The sequence below is a fragment of the Chenopodium album genome, chromosome 7 (assembly GCF_948465745.1).
Source record: "Chenopodium album chromosome 7, dcCheAlbu1.1, whole genome shotgun sequence".
Classification (NCBI taxonomy): Eukaryota; Viridiplantae; Streptophyta; class Magnoliopsida; order Caryophyllales; family Amaranthaceae; genus Chenopodium; species Chenopodium album.
The window spans coordinates 22,775,076-22,787,224 of record NC_137840.1 but is presented as its reverse complement, the minus strand read 5'-3'; the positions used below and the strand labels follow the sequence as shown (position 1 = coordinate 22,787,224).

Here is a 12,149-nt window from a genome sequence, read left to right as displayed (position 1 = left end):
GGAGTGAGTCCAATGCCAGGGGCATGGCCTCCCTGTTTGCATCTTCATCATATAGCACAATCCGAAGAGTCGACTCATAGTGCTCAATGGGCAAGAGAGCTTCTGTCCCATACACCATGAGAATTGGAATTTCTTCAGTTGCCCCTTTTGCTGTTGTTCTTATGGCCCGTAGGACGTGTGGTAATTCATCCGCCCATAGGCCACCAGCTTTCTTAATTTTCTTCTTTATGCCGTCTGAGATTAACTTGTTGAAGGCTTCAACTTGGCCGTTTGCTTGGGATCGGCCTACTGATGCAAAATAATTGGAGATTCCTTAATCTCCCAGACAAGCTTTTAGGTGAGGGGTCTCAAACTGAGGACCATTGTCAAAAATTATAGACATAGACACCCTAAAGCAGGTGATAATATTCTTCCAGATGAAGGAGATGGCGTCATTTGTCTTGATGTTTTTGACCGCCTCCGCCTCTACTCATTTGGTTAAGTAATCCACAGCCACTAATATGTAACGCTTGCAGCTTGGAGCAGTCGTCTATGGGCCCAAAATGTTCATGCCCCGTTTAGCAAATGGCATAGGATTGTGGATTCCCGTTAGGTCGGTGGCCGAACGATGGATTAGTTTGTTAAATTTTTGGCACTTGTCACATTTTTAAAACCATTTACATAGCATTCGACTCCTGGGTAGGCCAAAAGTAATGTCGCCTAGACCTGACAGCTAAGGATTCGTCGCCTACATGAGAGGCGCAGTATCCGTCATGCAATTCTTCAAGAACTTCTTGTCCCTTTTCTAGGGTCACACACTTCAAGAGAGGCTTCAAAAAGCCTGCTTTGAAGATCTCTCCTTGCCTTATCTCAAAGCTTGCAGCCCGTTTCTTCAGCACGACCGCATCTTAAGGTGAATCTGGGAGGGTGCCGTGTGTTAGATATGCCCAGATGCTATCCATTTAGGTAGAGCTTCGTTCGAGTACTCCAATGAGGTCTTCATCAGATATACTTCTTTTTTCCATGACTTCCCAAAAGACTGACCGAGGCATTTCACAGGAGGCAGATGACGCCAGTTTGGACAGAGCATCCGCCTGACTGTTTGCCGATCTAGGCACTTGACTTAAATTGAAGTCTTCAAGTGTCCCAGCTTCATCCTTGATCGCCTGCAAGTATTTGATCATAAACGGATGGGTGACTTCATAGACACCATTGTACTGGCTAACGACCAATTGTGATTCAGAGCAGGCGTCAATTCTCGTTACCCCTGCCGCCTTGTACATACGAATGCCAGTTAGCCTTCATATTCGGCCTCATTGTTTGAGGCCTAGAACTTGAACCGCAGTGCATATTCATATTTGTCCCCTTCAGGAGACTTACAAATTACGCCTGCATCATAGCCGTTCATCTTGGAGCTCCCGTCCACATACACTTTCCAAACCTAATTGATATTGTTCGGCTCAGCCGGCCTTGTCATTTCAACAATAATGTCGGTGTATGCTTTCCCCTTTATTGCCTTTCTTGGTTCGAAAGTGATTTCCAGTCCCTGCAACTCAATAGCCCATCTGAGCATTCGGCCAGAAGACTCTAGGGTTGTCATTGGCCGCTTGATCGATTGGTCAGTGTAGACCGTGACCAGATGTGCAAGGAAGTAAGGTTTCAACTTCTTGACAGCAATGTAAAGTGCGAGGTCAAAATTTTCAACCATGGGGTATCGAAGCTCTGCGTTTCTAAGAACGTGGCTAATAAAGTAGACCGGGAGCTGGATGTTATGTCTTTCAGCTAAGAGGACAACACTGAGGGCATTATCTGAAAAGACCAGATATATATAGAGCGCCTCTTTGGGCAAGGGGCTAACCAACCTTGGCAAAGAGTTCACATGCGTTTTCATCTTTTGGAAGGCGGCCTCAACATCACCCCCATTCAAATGTAGTCTTCTTCCTGATCGCTTGGAAGAAGTAGAGGCACTTATCGCCTGATCGACTGAGAAATCTTCCCGAAGCTGCGAGACAACCGGTTAATTTTGGGACTTCCTTCACCATACGGGGCGACTGCATGTCGATTTCCACCTGTATTTTTTCAGGGTTGGCCTTTATCCCCCTTTGGTCGATCAAGAATCCGAGAAACTTCCCATACTAAACACTAAAGACACACTTCTTAGGATTAAGCATGACCTTGTGCCGCCTAAGTGTGGCGAAAGTTTCTTGGAGGTCAACAAGGTGATCCGCATGTTGTTTGGATTTGACTATCATATCGTCAATGTACGCCTCTACATTCCTCCTAATTTGATTAATGAAGACTGTATTAATCATGCGTTAGAAAGTAGCAGGCACATTCTTCAAACAAAACGACATCACATTATAAAAGAATAACCCTGATTAGTGACGAATGTCGTCTTCTCTTGATCTTTTTTCCATAGGGGAATCTATTGAAAGCCTGAATAGGCGTCCATAAAGCTCATCTAGGCATGTCCGGCTGTAGAGTCGACCAGGCTGTCGATCATTGGAAGTGGATAACTATCCTTCAGACATGCTCTGTTTAAGTCAGTGTAATCTACACACATGAGCCAGGTACCATTCGGCTTTTTTACAAGCACAACATTTGCATCCCATTCAAAGAAGTTATAGGGCCGAATGAACCCATTGTCTAACAGCTTTTTAACTTCGGCGGCTGCAGCCTAACTTCTTTACTCGCCATGGTTTCTTTTCTTTTACCAAATGGGCTTCTTTTTAAGATCCATAGGGAGATTTTAGACAGCAAGATCCACGCTGATGCCTAGCATCTCTTCCACTTCAAAGGAAAAGATGTCTTTGAATTCTTTCAGCAGTTGGTGCAAGCTTGCGCCCAACTTAGCAAAAGCAGTCGTCCCCACCTTAACAGTTCACTCTAGTCGACTGTTGTCCACAGGAATAACAATATGCTCACCAGCCGCCGGCTGGGAACGGAGGTTTTCTGGCTGCTCCCCGGTCAGTGATTGCTATTGCTTTTTTTTTTTACCACCACCAGCGGATTAGGTTTTCTTTTCTTGACGACTAGTTGGGTCGGATGGTCCTCCTTGATACCATCAAGGTCTATTGGCTCTTTGCCCTGACTTGCTGCAGCATCCGCAGGCTTGACGTCCGAAAGATAACATTCTCGAGCCGTCTTCAAGTCCCCGTTTAGGGAGCCAATAGTCCCATCATCCTTCTCATACTTGATAAGCATGAGAGTAGGAATGATGACTGCCTCACACTCGTTAAGAGTGGGTCAACCAAGGATAAGATTGTAGGCAGTCAGCTCCTCGACCACCAGGAATAGGATGGTCATGTATCGACCGCTACCCTTTTTCCCCAGTCGGATGGGCAAATCACTACGTCCGACCGGGTTCATAACTCCTCCTCCATAACCCACAAGGAGATGGGAGACATCCATCAAACTACTTGGCCTATATTTAAGGTTGGATAGACAATTGTGGCTAATGATGTCTAAGAAGCTTTCTATGTCAATTAAGATGCGGCCAGCCAATTGGTTGGCCACTTTACATTCTATGACTACAGGGTAATCATGCGGCCGACGGACTTTGCCTCTGTCCTTTTCGTTTATGATGGCTTCAGGGAAGACGGATGTGCTGGCCGTCTGTCCCTCATCAACAGAATGGACCATATTTCTTAGATGGTCCTTGTTGCCCCGGATGGTTGGACCACCACCGGCGAATCCGCTTGCTATCGTATAAACCGGTTCCTCATCCGTTTCAGAGCTGATAGGAGGCTGGGGAGTCTTTTTTCTTGACTTCCCAGGATTTGATTTTGAAGTCACTTTGGACTTCACATAGTATTTCAGAGCTCCTTTGTCGGCCAGACGGTCAAGCGTCCGCTTGAGGCTAAAGCAGTCATTTATGTCATGACCGACATCCTCATGGTAGTGACAGTGCTTATTTTTGTTATGATTTTCAGCGGAACCTTTCATAGGAGCTGTCCTTGTGGAATTCGTACCTTGGAACGTACGTCTTCCACTCTTTCTTTTTCTTCTGGACCGACTGATCGGAGTTATCAATCGCCCAGATTTGTTTTTTCTTTTTGCTCTCTTCTGGATTTAGAGACGGCTGAGCAGTCCGACTCTCCTTCTGTCGGTCAGACTTCTTTGAGTCCGACTGCTTATTAGAGGATCAGAGCTCGGTCGCCTGTATGTAAGCGTCCGCCTCCATTAGGGATCCTTGAAGGGTGAAGATTTTCTTGCGGACGAGTTTGATCTTGAAACTAGAACCGTCCTTCATAACTTTGAAAAAGTCAGTAAAAGCCAATTCATTAGACATTCCTTGGATATGGATTCTCACTAGATTAAACCGCCAGACGTATGATTGCATCCCCTCTCTATCTCCTTTCTGTACATAGCCTATATCAAGGCTCATTTTCTTTGCAGGGATGTTAATAGAGAAGTTAGAAGCAAACAAGAACGCAAGCGTCTTGAAGCTGTTTATGGAACTAGCCGACAAATTGTCGAACCACTGCTAGGCTATGCCCTTCAGTGTGGCTGGGAAGCATAGACGCCAGGCGACATCATCCAATCTTTGTAAGTAATGAGGTGGGTGTATGCCAGGAGGTGGTCTTCTGGGTTGGAGGTACCATCATAAGTTTCGATAATGACATTTTTCACCTTGGCCGGCAGTTCAGCCTCGGCTATTTTTTTAGAGAACGAAGAGGGTTGCTCCCCAAGGTTTTGTAGCCGAAGCTGCCAGTCTAGAGGCTGATAGTTATATGCCGCCTGTCCTCCAAAGAAGGCAGGCTGGATGTATGGAAAAGCAGGCGGTCTGTATAATGGTTGTGCTATATACTGCGCCGAATTGATCACATGAGGCCCTGACTGTGCAAGGGGGGCGCTTGAAGGAGTCCCCGGTATTGAAATAGAGTTCCTCATCGAGGTGTTCTGTAAGCTGTTGTGATAAGTCAACGTAGAAGCCGACTCCAACAGCTGCTTATTCCTTAGGTGGTCGATGTACTAACGAGCATCAGGAAATGATTTTTTGCTACCATCCGGATGTACATGCCGGATGGCATTTCTTGTTACCATTTCAGGGAAACGGAGTCTTGATAGATCAAACAGGGGCCGAGCCTTCTCCTTTGGAGCAGGGTGAGGAGTCGACTGTCGGTCCAGGACCGACTTCTGTTGTCTAGATTTAGCAGGCTTTGTAGCCGACTGTTCCTTTCTAGTAGCAGCCGTCCGCTTATTGATTAGTCCCTTAATTTCACCCTTGAGGCTACTCATAAACTTCATGAGCTCATCACTAGTGACTGAGGTTGATCCTGCCGCCTGGGGGGCATCAGTTGGCTGCCCCGAGGGCTTACTTAAGGGTCCAGGGAGCCTGTTAGGATCCGCGTGGTTAGCATTGCGCTCCCGCCTGTCTTTGTGATGGATGCGCTTAAAGATAAATAACCCGTGTTGGGCCATTTAGGTTTTGACGTCTCCGTCGTCACCTAAGTCATGGTCCATTTGGACCTCAATTTCGTCCAGAGGCTGAGTGGTCTTTGGAGGCGGTACAGGTTGTTCATGGGATGCCATCTTTAAGATACTCTCTCCACAGATGGCACCAAATGTTTTGGGGTTTTTTATGTCCCTCAGGAGAGTTACTGCTCAAGACTGGATTCAACAAGGACGCTTGTACCTGCAAAACAAACGGAGCACCAAATGGTTGGTGGTCCGCCTCTGAAGATTAGGTTAATATGGTATTCGGAATAAAACGTGAGGAAATTAAGTTATCTGCTCGGATTCCAAGCTCAGGTGCTGTCTGTTTCTTGAGAATGATAGCTCTGTAAGTAATGCAATGTAACGTCACGTGTTCCCATAAATGAGGGGAATGTCCCTATTTATAGGGTCATTGGGAAGTGTACCCTCCCTAGGGTTTGATGACCTAGGGATTAGGGCATGCCGATTTGCGGCGCCTCAAAGTTTGGGCCTTGAAGGCCGTCTTTTCAGAAGGAATATCCGAGTGACACGTGTCATACATCTGGAGGGGCCATTTGGGCGCCTCCCAGGGCGACACGTGTTGCTCTCTCATTGGTCCACTTGGATTATTAAATACCTAAAATTAGGAGCTATATTTGCCTGACACGTGTCACCATCTGGAAGGTCCAAGTTGGCGCCCTTTCTAGTGACACATGTCAGACTCTGGTTGGGCCACTTGGCAGGGTATAAAATACCCAAAACATGGAGTAGTTGACAAGAGGAAAATGTATGTCGTTATCTACCCTTCCCCCAAGTCAAACTAAATTTGTAAACACCTAACCAACCTTATATGAATATAGGGCAAGTTAAGGGTCGATCCCTAGGGAATGCAATGATGAAAACTAGAGTCTAAGTCAAGCTACCTCGAAGATGGAGTTGAGATTATGGTTGGCACTATGGTAAACTAAAACAAATCTAATCAAGTAAATCAAAGGTCTAAACACTAGGGATAGGGGTTCCACATGCAAGTTCAATGATAATGCTAATTTAGAGCTCAATCAATTAATTCAAGTATTGCAATGGACAAACAATAGTAGCAATAAAGAGAGTTCAAACGCTATCTCCTATAGGCCAATATAGGAATCATTATCTATGAAAGGCAAATCAAGAAGAATCACAAGCAAACCCAATCAATTAGAGCAACTTTCAATTTAATTATTCATGTCATTAAGAGTTGCAATGCAATCTAGATTAATCTTATAGTTTGATCACTCCTAGTCTAATCAATCACATGCAAAACTATGTAAACCAATTTAGTTGCATCAAATCAATCAATCAAAGAGCATCAACTAGCAATTTCATTAATCAAACATGCTTCCCCCTTTCCCTAGTTTCTAATCTACTAACTAATCATGGTGAAATTCAAGAACAAATAACTAGAAATTGCATTAATCATCATTCTTTATCAAAATCTAAGAGAAATCAAAATATTCAACAATATCAATTCAAATCCAAAGAAAAACAAGCAACAAGCATAAATCAAATAGCAAGTAAGTAAGAGATGAAAGAAGGAAGAGATTCTCACTAATATTGATGATTGAAAATGAAGAAATCCAAACTTGATTGATCAAATGTTGAGTTACAAATCAAAAACCAAGAACTTTTCTCTAACTTCTCTCTAAATTCTCTCTCTAAAACTAAGCTAATGAAATATTATAAAAAAGTTAGTTTCAAAAAGGAATTACAATTCTATTTATAAGTAAAGAAGAAACCAGCAAATCCCGCGGCCTCTCCCGATGAATCCGCGGCCGCGAAGAAATGGGTACGGAACCCTCCGCGGGCTTTCTGGGCAACACCCGCGCCAAGATAAACCTGCGCCCGTGGCCAAAGATGCCGCGCCCGCGGCTAATCTCGTGCTCCCAAAACTCAATCAGGGGGTCGCGGTCTCTCTGAGATGGAGCGCCCTCTCAAGATTTCTCGCGCCCGCGGAGAGCCCGCGGGGCAACCACGGGAAGCTCCTGCCAAAATCTGGCAATTTGTGCTTTTTGAGCTCGCGCCCGCGGCTCCACTGACCCGCGCCCGCGGCCTGCTGGAAATACCTTTGAGACCTCTCCGAGGCCTCTCCAAGCCCTCTCTAGCCAAATGCTTCTTCCTTACTTGGTCATTAAGGTCCCTACTTGATTCCTTTGCAAAGGTGATTATCCAAATACCTACACAAGCAAACAAAAAAAGGAAATAAAAGGGAAAAAGAGCCAAATAAAAGGAAAACACGAGAAAAACACGAGAACCATAAAGAAAAGAGGAGAAAGAGAAACTAAAGGAAAAAGACCAAAAATAAGAGAAGAAAGCATGAAAAAGGGAAAGAAATAACCCTAAAAGACTACCCTATCACTGCTACAAAATGAGTAAAATTTCGACGCTTAAGCCTTGACGCTGAGGCAACAGCGCCAGTGGGTAAATATCATATGCATGTTTTCTCGATGCTTTTGTGGGTCGGCATTAATTTTTGACGTGAAAAAGCGTCGAGAATGTTAGCATGTGCCACGCACATGATTGTAATTAGCTCAACCCTCTATTTCAGGTTTAGTTTAGGAATATTAAAACCGCCCAAAGCAAAACACAAAACCCCTCTCATTTCTCAGTTCTCAACCCTAACTATTCATCTCTATTTCATCCAGATCCAAAATTTTGCTATGAGGTTTAGAACGTCATAAATTTCAAACTCGGATCTTGGTTCTCCTTGCACTGGTCATATGCTTGCTGAATTTCTCTATTCGCCTTCAATGGTTTTCCATTTTATCCTTTTCTTTGCCGATAATATTGAGGTACCTTGTTTCTTTTTTCGCTTCAATTCTTGTTTTGTCAAATTTGAGTCCTTTAGATTATTTTTAGAAGTAATTTCACGAAATTAGTGTCAGATATGAGTTTGATTCATGAGCGATAGATATTTTAGGGTTTCTTTTTGTTTTACTATTTGAATAAAATTCTGAATAAATAGCCTTTTTTGTTCTTTGTATGAATGAAGGACGATTTCAAGCTCTTTAATTAGTCTTGTACAGTTTTAATTTATTAATTGGGATTCTGTTTTGCAGTTTTTAAGTATGAGTATAGAAATTGCATAAATTGGTTTTGGATTTTTTGGGGTTCGATTTAATTGAATACTAGGGGTACTATAGTGGCGCTTATCTGTGTTTAGATAATTAATAAAACAAGAAAATTGCTTGCATTTCAGCATTGAATGAATGTAATTCATGGAGAGAGAGAGAGTGAGAAAGGTTACTGGTAAGTAGTGCCATGGGTAGTGAGGAAGGGGGGGGGGAATTTATTCCTGGCATAAAAGCGCTATAATTGTTCTTCTAGTGTACCTTGTTGAAGTAGAGTAATTTGCTATTAATTATTGTCTTAATATTGACGTCTCATCAAAAAGATTGTTTTTTAATTGAATATAGGAATTCTTTTGTTATTGAGGTTTTGGTAAAAAGTGAAAAACGATACCTAAATTGAAGATTATGGATTAGGTTTTATATTTAATCAGATTATGGCATATTTTGCTGACATTTTGTTGAATGTAGGAACTTTTTCATTCCAACTTTGATAGAGATGCTATAAAGGGCTCTTGAATCTTCAAAAGGTATTTCATTGGCAAATGGGCTAAGAGTTTATTTTTTGGGAACTTTATACATACAACTATTTCTCTGAATTAATTAAATTAGTGTAATGGTTTTGCTTTTGCTACATAGCTTATTGAACTTAATAGGTAATTAATTAGGGAGTAGTAATAAGTGGATGTCTACTAATCCATTGTATGTACTACGTACATATGACATGCTTAAGTAAGAAAATTCGACAAATATTATACCTGGAATTGATTTTCCATGTAAGAAGGGTTAGTGCACCGTGCCCCTATGGCTGCTCCAAAGCCAGTGATATATCTATTATAATTTAACTACTGTTTTCTATTGAGTTGTGCAATTTCTGTCTTCTTTTTAAGGTTTATCTAAAATGTGTTAACTCTTGTTGCAAGCTTGTCATCTTTAGACTTCAAAACGGAAGAGGTATTTGTTTTATCCTTATATATTTGTTCATTTTAGAAGAATGAACAACGATACTTTGGGTTTAATCACACCACTTGTTATTTTATTTCCATTACATAGTTGGGTGCAAATTTTAGTGTCATGATGGTGGTGGTACGGATAAAGCACCTGCATCAAAACACGAGCCCATGATAAAACAGGTATGAAAACTTGGACCTGACTATGTCAACAGGATTCTAATATAAGTTTCTTATCCTTTTTCAGTTCATTTATCCATTTGAAATAAGACTGACATAAATAGATTGGTTAGTAAGCATACTAAGTACTAGGTAATTGAATCTATTATCATATATGGTGACTTTATTGCAAATTTTGTTTGATGGACAGAGCATTTGGTCTGTAGTTGACAGTGAAAAGCAAATTAATCTTGGAAAGATTCTACCTATTAGTTTATGAAGTATATTAGGCACTTCAACTTAATCTTTTTAACAGCAACTTCAACCTAATCAAAATGAAATAAGACAATATTTAACATGTTTAGAGGATCCATGGACTTTGTGATTTTGATTCTATGTAATATTTGGACAGGAGGTTCTACTAACTCTTGTTGGGGAAGTTAATCAAGTGACCCTTGTGATGAAGAAGAAATTTAGTCTTAAATAGAGAGTAAGAAGACCCCGGGATTGAACAGACGAGCTTGGTGAGTCTGAAATAGTACTGATTATCCTCTCTAAAGAAATTCGTCATCAATGAGGTCTGCTGCTCTCTTTTACACATGTTTGTTTTCTCACATGTCTTTGTTTCCCTGTTATTCTGCCTGAAAATCTGAAATCGAGGTACGGTCCTTATGGTGCTTCAGTGTAAGATATTTTAAGAAATTTATTGAATAAAGAATGTATTGTTCGATTCTGTAAATGTGCTGGAAAAAATTGTATTTTGGAAAAATTTCAGAGCTGAATTTCAGAGCTGAATTTCAGATCTGAAGTTCAGAACTGAATTTCAGATCTGAAAATCAAATTTGATACATTTATACTTAAGTCATTTCTTAGCAGACTAATCTGATTTCAATATGTGTTTGATCTTTCATATAATCAAGTTCACTCTTGAGTTCTTGTATGCTTAAAGCTTATTTACAATTGGTGAATGAAATGACTATTTTAAGTTGTTAATAATCTGATAGGATTATTGTGCTTCAAACGCATCTGAATGCACACAAATTATATCTGATGTGTTAGTATATTCTGGTATTAATTCAATTCATGTTGTTAATCAAATTGGTAGAATTTTGTGTCTATCTGATGGGTTTTTGTATCTAGTAGATCTGTAATTGTTACAGCCTGTGAAAAAGTTAGGGATTCTAAAGGGTGTTAATGTTGTTGCTAGAAGGGTTTGTAGTACTGAATCTGAAAATTCTAATTGGATCAATGAACAGGGAGTTAGTAGTAGTGGTAGTAATGTAGGTGGGAGGCTTATGAAAAAGTTAGGTGGCGGGGTTAGATCGAATGGGGCGAGGGTTAAGGAATTCATTTCTAGGGGAGTGCATAATGATGGTACCTACCTTTTTGTGGTGGCAATGGGGAAGAAAGTGGTGTTCATTGAGCTGAATTCAGGCAGTAGTAAGCATGATCGAGAGGTCGATGGGAAACGTGGGTTGTTCGTGGTTTTGAAGGAAATGTCGTGTATTGATGGTGTGAAGAGTATGGCTTGGCTTGATGATTCATTGATTTTAGGGACTGATAATTCTTATAGTTTGATGTCCTGTATTATAGGGCATGTTGATTTGATATTTTCACAGGCTGTAACAATTGCAGATCCATGCAGATCAATTGCTGAGTTGGTGGTACCCTGGTATTTGGTAATTCTGGTATTTGATTGCAGATCAACTAGATACAAAAACCCATCTGGTAATTCTGGTATTTACAATTCATGTTGTTCTGCCTGACACGGCTGCTATTCCTTGTCTCAAATTGTTGTCAAAAGATAAGAAGGTGCTTCTACGAGTTGATCATGCGGGCATTGTAGTGGATAATCATGGACAACTCGTTGGACGTGGTACCCTGGTATTTGGTTGTGCTCCTCGTTCGATTGTTGAGTTATCTTCGTATGTGGTGATTGCTAGTAATGGAAAGATGGAATGATAAGCTTGTTTGTGTGTGTATGTGTGTGTGTAAAAGCCTATATTGTGTAATTTACTAATTTATACTTTGTATATTTTTTTTTGAAGATTGGAAAAAGCAATGTAGCTGCAACAAGAGAATAGACCGGGACACTTGACCATCAAAACAAGCGACTACATCGTCTATAACGCCATCATCTATCTATTTTGGTTATTAGTCTTAATTATATTAGTGATGTATTTATTTAGGGACAAGCTACTATAATATGCGACGTTTTTTTTAAAAATAATTAATTGTGTTGATGTTTTCGTTTATAAATTTGGTAATTTAATCAATAACGTACTCTTATTATTGTTGATTAATTATTTAATTTTTTTTTATCTGATCTAGTTATAAGAATATTTGTTTACTTTAATTTAAATGTTATTAATTTAATTTATGATAAATTTAAATAACTATAATGTATGTATGATGGTAATAATTTAATAAAAGGAAAAAATATAATAAAAAAAAAGCTTAAAAAAATCTCTAGACGCCTTTTAATGTCTAAATATTTTGCATATTTTCACATTTCAAAAGTTTTCCGCCATACCATAGGCTG

General features: G+C 40.7%; 1 long non-coding RNA gene across 1 annotated transcript; it reads left to right on the top strand.

Annotated features, from left to right (window-relative positions):
* Window positions 1–10,021: 10,021 nt before the first annotated feature.
* LOC145640985 (uncharacterized) lies at window positions 10,022–11,896 on the top strand. Its single transcript, XR_014115070.1, has 2 exons — window positions 10,022–10,185; window positions 11,656–11,896. It is a non-coding gene; the product is annotated as an uncharacterized LOC145640985 (long non-coding RNA).
* Window positions 11,897–12,149: the final 253 nt, after the last annotated feature.